This window comes from Cupressus sempervirens, chromosome 8 (genome assembly GCF_028749045.1).
Source record: "Cupressus sempervirens isolate cs-2001-9-10 chromosome 8, ASM2874904v1, whole genome shotgun sequence".
Classification (NCBI taxonomy): domain Eukaryota; kingdom Viridiplantae; phylum Streptophyta; class Pinopsida; order Cupressales; family Cupressaceae; genus Cupressus; species Cupressus sempervirens.
Genome location: NC_143125.1, coordinates 90,590,922 through 90,604,538, shown reverse-complemented (window position 1 = coordinate 90,604,538; position 13,617 = coordinate 90,590,922). Strand labels below are relative to the sequence as shown.

The following is a 13,617-nucleotide window of genomic DNA, read 5'->3' as shown; positions in this document are numbered from 1 at the left end:
AAAATGGGAGAGGAAAACTTCTTTAGGCGAAGAGCTTGAAAATAGGGTGAGAGCTCTAAGCAATGGATCTCCTATTGTCAAAATTCTTGAAAAGAGAATCAGATTTAAAAAAACAAAAGATAAAAAGCGTCTTTCAGAAGTTGATGATCCTTTACTTAGCGGGCCATTCCATGGGTCAATGAATCAATTTCAATTTAAGTCGCCTTGGATGCTTTATTCGGAGGAATACTTGAAAGAGCAAAAAGAGAAATTGTCAGAATCTAAGAACCAGGGTTCTACCACTAAGAACCATGATTCTACCAATAAGAAGGATGATTCTACCAACCGACTTCTTCGATTTTCTTTAATTCGACCAGAAAATAAAGAAAGAATCGTTCAACCGCGAATCAAACTTATTTCAAAATGGTGGATAGATAAAATTCGTATGGTCTTATTAGAAGAACAGAACAGAAGAAAATGGTTAGATGAATCTACTTTGGAGGACTTAAAGAAGAAATATGATCAAAATTATCCTAAAAATTTCTCTTCATTAGAATATGTTTTCAACACATTGGTCTCGGCGCCTTTAAAGGAAAGAATAGAAAAAGACATTGCTTCTTATGAGAAAAAATTGTTAACAAATTATTTGTTGCATATTTTTCTTGAAACTACGGGTACCAAATGGGAATTGCTTCTTAGTGTTCTTCCTACCGAGCAGGCTTTGCTTTATGAGCGACTTTTTGTGATTAATTCGGACGAATTATCAAACTATCGATTATCTATGGATATTGAAATATCAGAGAAGGATATTCTGAAGGATTTCGCAGATATTTTAGAAGAGGATCCACCTTCTTCTAATAAGGAACATACTAAGGATAAAGAACATAAGAGCGATAAATCAAATATTCATCTTGATGAATATTTCTTTGAAAAAGAACAATCTGAGCAAGATATGAGGGATTTCGCAGATTTTCATGAACTTTATGTTCTTTATAGCAAATTAATAGAACAGGTAAAAACCCGTCTTGATGATTACGAACCTCGAATTCGAGATTTTAACAGGTTTGTTGTTCCTAAATTGCCCTCTACCCTAGTATCTGGAGTTCACGACCCTATGGCTGTCAAAGATTGTCTCGAAGTTCGCCCAAAAAAAGCTCGGCAGTTAATAATTATAAACCCCTTTGAGAGGCTCCAGGAAAAGGAAGAACACGAGAAAGAAGAGGAGGAAGAACCAAAGAATGAGGCCTTAGAAACAACAAAGGCCTTAGAAACAACAAAGGCCTTAGAAACAACAAAAAAAGGGTTGTTTAAACCTTTAGCTCTTGAAGAAGAAACTCTTGAACAAGAAGAAGCGGACAATGGGGGGGATGAAGAAGAGGATCCTGTATCCAAAGATATATACGTCTTTAGTTATCCTTATGAAGGATATTTTCGTCGAGATTTGGTAAAAGGAGCTATCCGTTTTCAACGACGAAAAGTTTCAGCAATCAACCATTGGATACCGAGACCAGAGTCGATTCTTTTCGGGAGACTAAGATCAATGACTCAAAAGTCATCACATCACAAACCTGTGCCTAAGAAGGACAAAAAAAAGAGAAGAACTCCAAGATCCTTAAGAATTCGCGAACAATTTTTGGAAAGACGCGAAAGACGAAAAGAAGATCGTCGCCGCCGAACACAGCAAACCTTCGACGGGGAAGTGATTCACTATGTCAGAGCTGCTCTCTTGTTTACTCATACGTATTTAAGGAAACGATTGTATTTGCCTACTTTGATAATAGCTAAAATTATTGGTCGTATTTTACTGTTTCAAGTTCCCGAATGGGAGCAAGATTGGAAAATCATGGAAAAGGAATCATATCTCAAATGTAATTATGATGGATATGAATTGATGGACCCAGATGTCCCGAAAAAGTTCCTAAAAGATTACATCAAAGAAGGTATTCAAATCAAGATTGTATATCCTTTTCGCTTAAAACCTTGGTATGAACCTAATTCTGTTGAGACTGAAAAAAAAACAACAGGATACTTAACTATCTATGGTATAGAAATTGAATCACCTTTTGGTAATCCACCAAACGTACCTTCTTTTTGGAAACCTATTGGCAAATGCATTTGGAATTATACGTCCGATCGGGCAAAACCTATTATCGAACCTATCCGCGAATTGATAAATCTTATCTGCGAATTTCTAAATGAAATACAAAAGATAGGAAAAGAAATAAAAAAGATGGTAAAGGCAATAAAGGAAAAGGTTGAGCAAAAGTTTGAGCAAAAAATCAACCTAGATACTAGGAAAGAAATAAAAACTATTCGGACTAGGCCTACATCTAATATTCAATTTTCTTTAGAAATAGTAGAAGATGAACCATTTTCAATTCAGATGGAACAAAATTTGGATCTTCCAGATCCAGATGATTGGACAATCACAATGAATGATCGAATCAACCAAATGAATGAGGAGTATCGCTTCAATCTAGATATTTATAATAAATTGAAAGCTGATTTTAAACAGAGAATGGATCAACCTTCTCCTAACATAAAATCCAAATTGAAAAAAGAGTGGATTCAAATCAAAATTTGGCGTTCGTGTTTACAAAAGAAAAGTCTTTGCTTCATCAAGAAGAAATTGCCGTTTTTTATGAAAGTTATTCATTTTAGGGTGAAATTGCTCCTTATTGATCTCAAAATAAGTATGTTCAATATGATCGAGTCAAATTTGGAATTTTGCATGCAATTGAGTAGAAGTTTTGAAACAATTAAAAAAATATTCAATAGCAATCATCCAATTAGCAAAAACGTCGAATCCAAATGCCAAGGAAAAGAAATTTCACTAGCATACATTTTTCATCAAATATGGAAAGAAATAAGAAATATGAAAGGGTTATATGTCAAAGATTTGATAGAATCAAGAGCATCGTCCCCTTTTATAAAAAAAAATGTGAAAGAATTTTTGGGCTCACAAGGAATATTGGATTGCAAGCATCCTGGAGAGTTAACGATTAACCATTGGAAGCAATGGTTAAAATGGTGTGCTGGCTACAGAATAGCTCCACACAGAAATAAAAAACGTAAACATATTATTGGCAACCGGTTGGGATGGACTGAATTTGCATCGTTTTTGGGAGAGAAGCGCTTTGCCACTTTTATGGCATGACTTAAGAACCGGATCAAACGTCACAGATATGATATTTTGGCATATAGTTATCTGGATCATATGAAAGAGAATAATCATGGACCCGCAATTCAATATATACCGGAACCGGATTATCAAGCTATTACTAATTTTCAAAATCCCAGTTTTTGCAAGAAGAAGAAGAAGAGGAAGAAGAAGAAAAATGATTCTTCTTGGAAAAAGTTTTTTTCTTCCAAAAAGAAAAAAAAGAATTGTGATTCTTCCAAACCCAAAAAGAAAAAGATGACTGTCGATAAATTTTGCGCGGAAACTAAAAAAAAGTATTACAAGAAAAGTCGATATTACAAATTCCAATTCTGGTTGTTCCCAGATATTAGAAAAAAAATAAAAAAAGCAAAAAAACTTGGTGACGTTTTTCCTTCGAATATCATAAGAAGACAGATTAAACACATGTGGAAATTTCGAGAAATCCAAATACCAAAAGATTTTGATGTTGATGCTTTCGTTATAGAAAGTCTTCGAAAGAAAGAAGAGGAAAGGCAAAGAAAAGCCGCGGCTCGACAAGAAATTAAGGAGGCCCGAAGAAAACGAAAAAGAGGAGAGACTTCAAATAAGAGAAACACGGCGCAAAAAATTAGAGGCGGCCACTTCTCCAGAAGAAGTCGATAGATTGACAAGCGCATTCAAAGTAGAAGATGAAATAAATAAGAAGCAAAGAAGGCGGGAAGCAAAGAAAAGACTTCTCAAGGAACAGAGAGCTAGACAACTAGCAAAAATAGCTACCGAAAAAGAAAAAGAGAAAAAAAGAGAAGAGAGGAGACGTAAATTGATCGCATTAAGTCGGAAACGTAAATCTTCGAATTCGAAAAGATCAAAAAAATCGAGAGATTTTCTAGTTCGAGACCTCTGTGATATTTATCATCCAAAAAGAAATATTGATCTAATCAATAGAGAAAAAGAAGAAGTCCGAATAGCAATAAAGGAGATTTTTTTGAGACAAGATGCTAATAAAGCGTCACAGGGTGATAAGAAAGCATGGGACTGGGTTAAATCAAAATTGGATGAGACATACGAAGTAGACAAACCTTCCAAAACCAAGACCAAACCCAAGAAAGCCGATGAACAAGAGATAGATTTCAGAACTGCCAAAACTAAATATCTGAAAGAACAGAAACGCTTCCAACGGGAGGCAAAATGCCTTGCAAGGAACGAAGAGTTAAAGGAGGAGATAAAACTTAGGGGAGAAGAAGTAGTGGAACCACAATTAGAAAAAGACAAATTAGCCTATCGAGAAATGGCCAAAAATATTTATACTTGGAGAATGAAATTCGAGCTCGAAAAACTGCCGCTAACTCCTTGGGTTCACAAGTTCAAACATGCGGCTCATTTTTTTGATAAGAAAAAATTAGGCAGCAAAACTGCGGCAGCTAACTTAGTTTTTCCATATGCCGAAAAGGGAGATCTTGACTTTGAATTATTGGATACTGTATTGTATCTCAAAAGTGTCTTCCCGAAACATAATGATATACGTAGAATTTTTTGCGAGGCAGCCCGAAGATCTATTCCACTTGTACCGAGGTACTTTGATGACTGATTCTTTGTATATAAAATTGCAAGTCTTTTATTCAAACTAAAGAAGAAAAAGATTAATGTCAATATTTTTGATAGATCTCAACGACGAAGAACAAATGAAAAGATTTCAAGTTCTTTCATTTTCGAAGATCTTTTTCTTCCAAGACGTCGTAGAGAATTTCGAATTTTGAATCTTTTGAATCTGGAAAACCATTTGGATGAGAGTGTAAGATTAAGTAGTCAAGAGATACTAAATGACCAAGGTCTAATGAAAAACAATGAACATCTGATCGTAGATACAAGGCAAAAGATAAGACATTTTCTTTGGCCTCATTATCGATTCGAAGATCTTATTTGCATGAATAGATTTTGGTGGAATACCAATAATGGTAGTCGATCTGCTATGTTGAGGGTACGCATGTATCCTAAAATAGATCATTGGGAACATATTCAAAGTAATTTGTATTTTCTAAGGCTAAAGCACAGTTTTATTTCGATAAGAGAGATTGTTAAAAAATTTGGAAATCATGCCAAAAGTTTATTGGGTACGAAACAGTCGCCGGTTGCTGGACAAAACGAAGCTCTAAATGAAGTAAAGCATAAAAAAGAAGACTCTTTTTGCAGCATAAGTTCGTCCCTTCCTTCTGACCCCTCCCCGTACAATGAACTTCTTACGATACTCAGAAAAATAATAAGTTCGCTTAGAGATTCTATTAGGGGATGGATAGGTTCACTTTTGTCTAAACTTAGAGCTTTTCTTATCAAACGGATAAGTTCGCTTAAAGATTTTATTATCAAATCAATGAGAGAACTTTTTTCTAAACTTAAACTTAAATTGAAAAGATTTCTAAATACGCTTAAAAAGAAACTGAGAAAATTGATAGATCCGCTCATAAATAAGTTGGAAACTCAACGTATCAACTTTATGAGGTTTCTAACAAACCTTATAAATGAAATTAGAGTGAAACTCGTCAATTTTCTAAGTTTCCTAAGAGATATAATAGACGGGCTATTAGCTAAGCTAGAAAAACCTAGACGTTTCAGTCGTTGGATGAAGTTTTTTTCTTTGATTACAAAAGTTTTAAAGGCATATCAAATTTATGTGACTATAGTTGAATATTGGAAGTCTTCAAGAAGGTAAAAATCAGTTATATGGCTGGTTGCTTTAGTAACTTACTAAAGCAACCAGCCATAGCTGTGTAAGCCTATTCCCAATAAATCAACGCCTAAATAACATGTCCAAACTAGAATAAATCCTACAGAAGCAACAATCGCCGGTTTTTTTCCTTTCCAACCCCTGTTTATTCTAGTATGTCAATATATTGCAAATAGAATCCAAGTTATTAATGCCCAAGTTTCTTTTGGATCCCAGCTCCAATAAGATCCCCATGCTTCGTTGGCCCATACTGCCCCGGAAAGTATACCTATAGTTAAAAGAGAAAATCTTAGACTAATAGTATGATAACTTAATTGATCTAATTGGTTAGTAAACACCCATTTACGATAATTTCTAAGTGAAAGGTAAAAAGCCTGTTTCAATTCTTTTTTTTCTTGGTCGTGTGAATACCAATTTTTATTGAAGAAAAAAGAATTTTTCACATTAAGAAAAATCTTTTGATTTATTTGGGACGCAATAACCAATAAAGATATGGATGATAGGGATCCACATAAAAGAGTTGCATAACTGAGCAATATCATACTTACATGCATCATTAACCAATGAGATTGTAAAGCAGGTACTAACATTGCAGATTCTTGCATTTTATCCGAAAGACCTAAAGTAGCAAAACCATGAGTTAACATAGCACTTGGCGCGGTGATTGCACCTAACCACCAAGCATACTGGCCCCGTATTTGTATAACTATATGAATCATGGAGGAAGTCCATGAAAGGAACATGAATGACTCATACAAATTACTTAACGGTAAATGCCCCGAATAGAGCGAACGGGAAACTAATACTCCCGTTATACAAATACACGTCACTATCATGCCCTTTCCTCCTGAATTACTTAGTTTTTCACTTTTATAAATTAAGGTTCCCGAATAAATAAGAGTAATCACAAAAGTAAGAGAAAAAGAGACATGAGCTGATATATGTTCTAGAGTTATAAATATCATAATAAACCAATTTATTTTTTCATTTTAATATAGGATTCGTTTCGTAAGAAAAAGATAAAATCGATTGATATGTAATAAATCATATTGACATAGATCGAACAATGATAGTCATTTATTATATAGGTACTCCATATATAATAGATATCTATAGATATTAGATATGGAAGGGATACTAAACTATAGTATTTTATTAAACAATAATGCCGCCACTCGGATTCGAACGGAGATGCTCTAGCGCTGCTGCCTAAGAACAGCGTGTCTACCATTTTCACCATGGCGGCTTTTTTTCTCATATATCTAATATATTCTATCTGACCTATATTTGACTATCCTTGTTTGCGAGACTGCTAATAACAAGAATAGCCTAGTTGTCCCAACTTCGATGTTGGTCATTATAATGGAGTATGGTGCAGTTTGGTAGCGTGCCACTTGGGGATGGTGGAGGTCGTAGGTTCAAATCCTTCTGCTCTGAAACCCATAACTAACTTTTGAGGGGATAAAGGCTGCTCAGGCTAGGAAGGCCTAGTAGGATACTCACGATCCTTGGGGTCTTTACGATGATGATGAAAACTTTCATCATTGTCATGACCAATTTCATGGTCATCATCATGACCAATTTCATAGTCATCATCATGACCAATTTCATAGTCATCATCATGACCAATTTGATAGTTATGCTCACTATAATCATTGTCCTGACCAATTTGATGATTATCCTCACTATAATCATTGTCCTGACCAATATGATAGATATGATCATATCTATCATCATTGCTATAACGCATTTTACGTTCATGATAATTATAATTGCCAAAAAAAGACCATAGATTTGCCATTCCTTCTGCGCCTATTTCATCGATAAGACAAACACTTTTTGCGTCCTCTGGTTCTAGAAAAATATCTCTTTCTAAGAGACATTCAATTAGTTCGGGTTCTTGCCTTGTCCTTCTTATATAAGTTTCCAAAATATAAGTCCGCAATAGGCTCATAAACTCTGCATCGGAGCCGGATTCGTCGTGGCGACGATGATCATAAGGAGACATATGAGGTTGATGAATCATCATATGACCATTTTCGCTTAATACTCGTTTAGTAAATGCCCCCCCCCGTGTAGAAGGAAAGCTCCCATTGAAGCATTTAACCCGAAGCCTGCTGTATATACCTCCCCTATTACGAATTGCATAACATCATAAATAGCTATTCCCTGTAGCATTCCTCCACCTCGACAGGAAATAAAAAACATGTAGTCTTTTGTTTTATCTTCTTGATTTAAATAAATCATGCATTTAATTATTTGGTCAGCAAGTTGTTTTTCTAGCGCTCTAGCTAAAAAAAGGTATCTTCCAAAAAAGAGTCTGTAATATATTTCCACCCACATTTCCTCTTCTTGGAGTTTTTTTGGTTTTTTTTTTTTTTTGGTGTTTTTTCTTCTGGGTTTGGGCTTTCTTCTGGGTTTGGTTTTTCTTCTTCTGGGTTTGGTTTTTCTTGTTCTGGGTTTGGTTTTTCTTCTTCTGGGTTTTGGTATTCTTCTGGGTTTTGGTCTTCTTCTTCGTTTTGGTCTTCTTCTGGGTTTTGGTCTTCTTGGTCTTCTTCTGGGTTTTGGTCTTCTTCTTCGTTTTGGTCTTCTTCTTCGTTTTGGTAGTCTTCTGGGTTTTGGTCTTCTTCTTCATTTTGGTAGTCTTCTGGGTTTTGGTCTTCTTCTTCATTTTGGTAGTCTTCTCCTTTTTCTCCTTTTTCTCCTTTTTCTCCTTCTCCTTTTTCTCCTTTTTTTCCTTTTTTTCTTTTCCTCAGATATGGAACTCTTGGAATGCCCGTTAAATTCAAGCTCATTACATACTTACTTACATACTTACTTACTTACTTATTTACATACATCAAAAAAGCTACATATCATCTTCTTCTTCCGAAGAAATAAGAAGCTGTATAGGTATTATACAAATTCTAATTTACAGGACAAATTGGATGTTATAATAATCCTTCATGATTTTGTTTTGTCTACTCTCTATCTATTATTAATTTTAATTGAAGAAAAAGACGTTCATCATTTGCTGCTTAGATTGCAACAGAAGAATAATTTTGAGTTTGTTGGATAGGACATAATATTTTATATGACCACTCTATTCGTTGTTTCTAATGGTAATATAGAACTTGTACGGAAAAACTTAATGTCATAATAAAGCATTCTGACTAAAGATGCTACCATTAAACGTATGTATGAATCCAATACGAAAGTTAATAATGGTTTAGATATAGTCTAAACCAGTAACGCTAAATAGAATTAAAGTGCCGACTATTCAACAACTTATTAGAAATGCGAGACAGCCGATAAGAAAAAGAAAAAAATCTCCTGCTCTTCGAGGATGTCCTCAACGGAAGGGAGTATGCGCTAGGGTGTATGTGCGACTCGTTTGGATCAGAAGCTGAAACGGACCAGGAAATTGAACAATAGTTTTCTTTTGTGAAAAAGTACAGATCTATCAGTTTCCTTGTACCAGGGAAAATGAAATTTCTGGTTTAAATTGATGCAAATCCAATCACCTTTACGTAGGATGAAAAGCACTTCCTCATTGGTAGCGAATGGTCATCAATCCATTGAGCGAGGAAAAAAAGTAATTTAAAAAAACATAAAGATTATGTTTATATTGCTGCGAGAACGGACAAAAGGTCAGCTATCTTGCGAACTCTCACAAACAGATGTCGTTACTGTATCTATAAATCTTTAGAGTCTTTGTAATTCGGGGGGGAAGAGTAGAGCTAGAGATGGTAAAATATACAAGTTACCAAATACTCATCTCATATCTTAGGGCTCCGACGTATAGAGAGGACCTTACCGTTAGAGAAATAACCATAGAAACGAAGAAATCCATAAGAGAAAAAGAAAATAATAATATATATGTATATAGATTATTTTGATTACTTAAATGCAAGGTCCAATCCCCTGCCTACTTGGAAGGTGCCTAACTGAAAGGAATTATGGTTGGGAAGGTTAGAGTAGCAAAAGCCATTGGAGTCGTATATTTTATACATTAGAAAAATCAGTTTTATATTACTTAAAAAATGATTGATCAAAAAAGAGATTAGTCTTCTATGAAGAATCAACTTCAATGACCAGAGTTAAACGTGGGCATATCGCAAAAAAATGTCGAAAAAAGATTCTTGCATTTGTATCAGGCTCTCGAGGAGCCCATTCAAAACTTTTTAGGACTGCTAACCAACAAAAAATGAGAGCTTTAGTTTCCGCTCACCGAGATAGAATTAAGCGAAAGAGAGATTTTCATCGTTTGTGGATTACTCGGATTAATGCAGCATCCCGTGCTAATGGATTCTCCTATAATAAATTTATACAATTTTTATACAAAAGGCAGTTGCTTACAAATCGTAGAACACTTGCACAAATAGCTGTATTAAATAATAATTGCTTCTCTATGATGCTCAAAAATATTCCTATATTATGAAATAGTAACACCCAATCTCCCGGGGAAATTTTCCGGGAAACTAAAGACAGTACGAAAATGAATTCGGAATGACTTGGATAATGAAATTCATTTCATTTTATTTATAGAAAGAGAAAAAAATCTGCACTATCTTTGTTAGATATCCCAGCTCGAATTAAATGGAGGAGTCTTAAGCTCTAATTACTTTTGAATTGAAAGAAAGAAAGGGTATCAAAGATAGAATATGAGCTTGTTTAATAGCTCTAGCTATTAAGCGTTGTTTTTTCAACGTTAATCGATTCCTTCGACGAGATAGTATTTTTCCTTGCTCACTAATAAATCGACTAATTAAGCTAATATTTTTATAATCCATTTGCTCTCCGGGCGATAAACGTCTTCGAAAAGAATGCTGATTTGGAGAAAATCGCTTAGATGCATTTCGAAAAGATGACTTAGATCTATTTCTCAATTTAGATCTACTTCTCAATTTAGATCTACTTCTCAATTTATATCTACTTCTCAATTTAGATCTATTTCTAAACTTATTAGATCTATTTTGAGAATATGGTTTATATGTATTCCGAAAAGATGGCTTCATTTTATTCATAGTTTGTTTTATGAACCTTTCAAATACTATTTATTTTGTTTCAAAATATTTCGAAAAGAAATATTAACAGTGACTTGTTAATATATATATATACAAAGATAAAGAAATCAATATCTTCAATATATATTTCTATTTCTGGGCAGAAATGTTAGATTCAATCTATTTTTTGATTTCTCCATGAATGGTATGCTTGGAACAAGAAGGACAAAAATTTTTTAATTCCAATCGATTAGGAGTATTGCGTCGATTTTTTTGAGTCGTATATCTAGAAATACCCGTTGATTTTTTTTCAGCACTGTCTTGGGTACAACTAGTACATTCTAAAGTAATCGTTATTCTTACATTTCCACCCTTGGCCATATAACTTACTTTTGGTATTATATGTACTTCTTTTCAATTTGGAAAAAAAAAAGAGAAGAAAGAGAAAGGGATAGAAGTTGTCTTAAAAATGATTAAAGATTTTATTACTTAATTCATTCTCGTAATAAAATCTTTAATTAAGATTTTCAAGTAGTTTACTATTTGAGGAACTTTTGGATCTATATTTTTACTTTTATCTTAATCCTAACTTCACCCTCACCTTCTAAAATTTTCTTTATCCAATAAGAAAAGGAAATGAATCTAACATCATTTTTTTATTTTGGGTTCGCAGGAAAGCGAAAAAAATGAAAGTTAAAAAAAGGGAAAAGTCAGAGCATCTGGGAAAAAACGATTTATCTCAATTAATAAACTGGATAAAAATACCAAGCATAAAGTAGCTAACACAGGCGTTGTGGAAAGATATGTTTTTATATCTTGCATTGTTTTTAAGTTCTCCTTCTCAAGAATGATAGATATATCATATGGTCAACTACACCCGTAGTTTACGACTATCTGCAAACAGATATTTGTATTTGGTACAAATTATTTTTTTTTTTTACAATATGATATGAATGATAGTAATAACTATGTAATAGTAAGTAATCAAGTACTGTCAATAAATAGACATCTTTTACATTATATCTTCCGTATATACAGTCTATTCACGTGCGAAGGTAGATAAATGTGGAAAACAAAATTCAATATTTTTAATATAAAATATTGAATAAAAAATACTCACGATTAAAAGGGATGTAGCGCAGCTTGGTAGCGCGTTTGTTTTGGGTACAAAATGTCGCAGGTTCAAATCCTGTCATCCCTACCCTTTTTTATGCTAAATCTTCCATAAAAAAAGTAAAAAGTCGAGTGATAGTTATTTAATTCAATGAAACATCGAAATAATCTTTTCTTTCAAGAAAAAAAAAAAGAAGAAAAAGTGCTCTTAGTTCAGTTCGGTAGAACGCAGGTCTCCAAAACCTGATGTCGTAGGTTCAAATCCTACAGAGCGTGATCCTGTGTTTTTTTTTCTTTTTTCTGATCGATCTTCTTGTCACTTAGACTGAAAAAGCTAATGGAATCTGATCCCTTAGAATCAGTAGGAGACCCGTTCATAATATGGTTCTAAATCAAATATCCAATATATCGCCGCATCGGTACTGTAAATATGCAGTTACAAATAATCCAGCCAAAGTTATAGGAATTAGACCTAACACAATTCCGGATAACAAAACTTCAATCATATTTTTTTTATTATGAAAAAGAATAGGTAAGGGTTAATAGCTAATCTACATAGTACCTCAAATTGACTTGGAATCTCAATTCCTATTGAGGTTATTTTCTATTTCAAATAAGTTCTATACTGTTTAACCCAATGAATAAGACTGAGGTGAAAATAAGAAAAACTAATAAAAAACCAAAATAACTAATTATAGTAAGCATGGAAGAAATCAATAAAAAAAAAACAATGATTGATACGTATTTTTGTCAGGCAATTACCTCAATTTATTCTTTAGGAGTAGAAAAAATAGTTTCAATAAATAGATACAAAGTTAGTATTGAATATCTAATAATGATGTTATCAACAAACATAGAAGGAATATACAATAAAAAGATATTCTATTATAAAAAAGTAAAAATGAAATCCCCACCTATAAAATAAATACCAATTGTGTAGAAATTTAATTAATGATCCTACTCCTTTTCTATATTAAGTAAAATTATATTGCTATGTTAGAAGCAGGCTAGCTATACTTAATATACTTCAAATATACCCTTGGTATCATATTGACAATCAAGCAAGGATTGTAGAAAATATCAGTAGTTTTCCATTTCCTGATCTCTTTCTTTCATGGGATCAATTTACCCTTGATTTTAGAATAATATAGGGAGCTTAGCATGTCTGGGAATACGGGAGAATGCACTTTTGCTGACATTATTACTAGTATTCGATACTGGGTTATCCACAACATTACTATACCTTCTCTATTCATTGCAGGTTGGTTATTTGTCAGTACGGGTTTAGCTTATGATGTATTCGGGAGTCCTCGGCCAAATGAGTATTTCACAGAAAGCCGACAAGAGGTTCCATTGGTAACTGGCCGTTTCGATTCATTAGAGCAACTCGATGAATTTACTAGATCTCGATCTTTTTAGGAGGTATTAATGACTATAGATAGAAGCTATCCAATTTTTACAGTTAGATGGTTGGCCGTTCACGGGCTAGCTGTACTTACGGTTTTTTTCTTGGGATCAATATCAGCAATGCAGTTCATACAGCGATAAACTTTATTATAAACTAAATCACGGAGCTATTTATGACACAATCAAACCCAAATGAACAAAATGTTGAATTGAATCGTACTAGCCTCTATTGGGGGTTGTTACTTATTTTTGTACTTGTTGTTCTATTC

At 33.6% G+C, this 13,617-nt stretch overlaps 2 non-coding genes across 2 annotated transcripts; both read left to right on the top strand.

Moving 5' to 3' along the window:
• Positions 1–11,955: 11,955 nt before the first annotated feature.
• On the top strand, positions 11,956–12,029 carry TRNAP-UGG (transfer RNA proline (anticodon UGG)). The gene has a single exon. It is a non-coding gene; the product is annotated as a tRNA-Pro (tRNA).
• Positions 12,030–12,143: 114 nt separating this feature from the next.
• On the top strand, positions 12,144–12,217 carry TRNAW-CCA (transfer RNA tryptophan (anticodon CCA)). The gene has a single exon. It is a non-coding gene; the product is annotated as a tRNA-Trp (tRNA).
• The last annotated feature ends 1,400 nt before the right edge of the window (positions 12,218–13,617 follow it).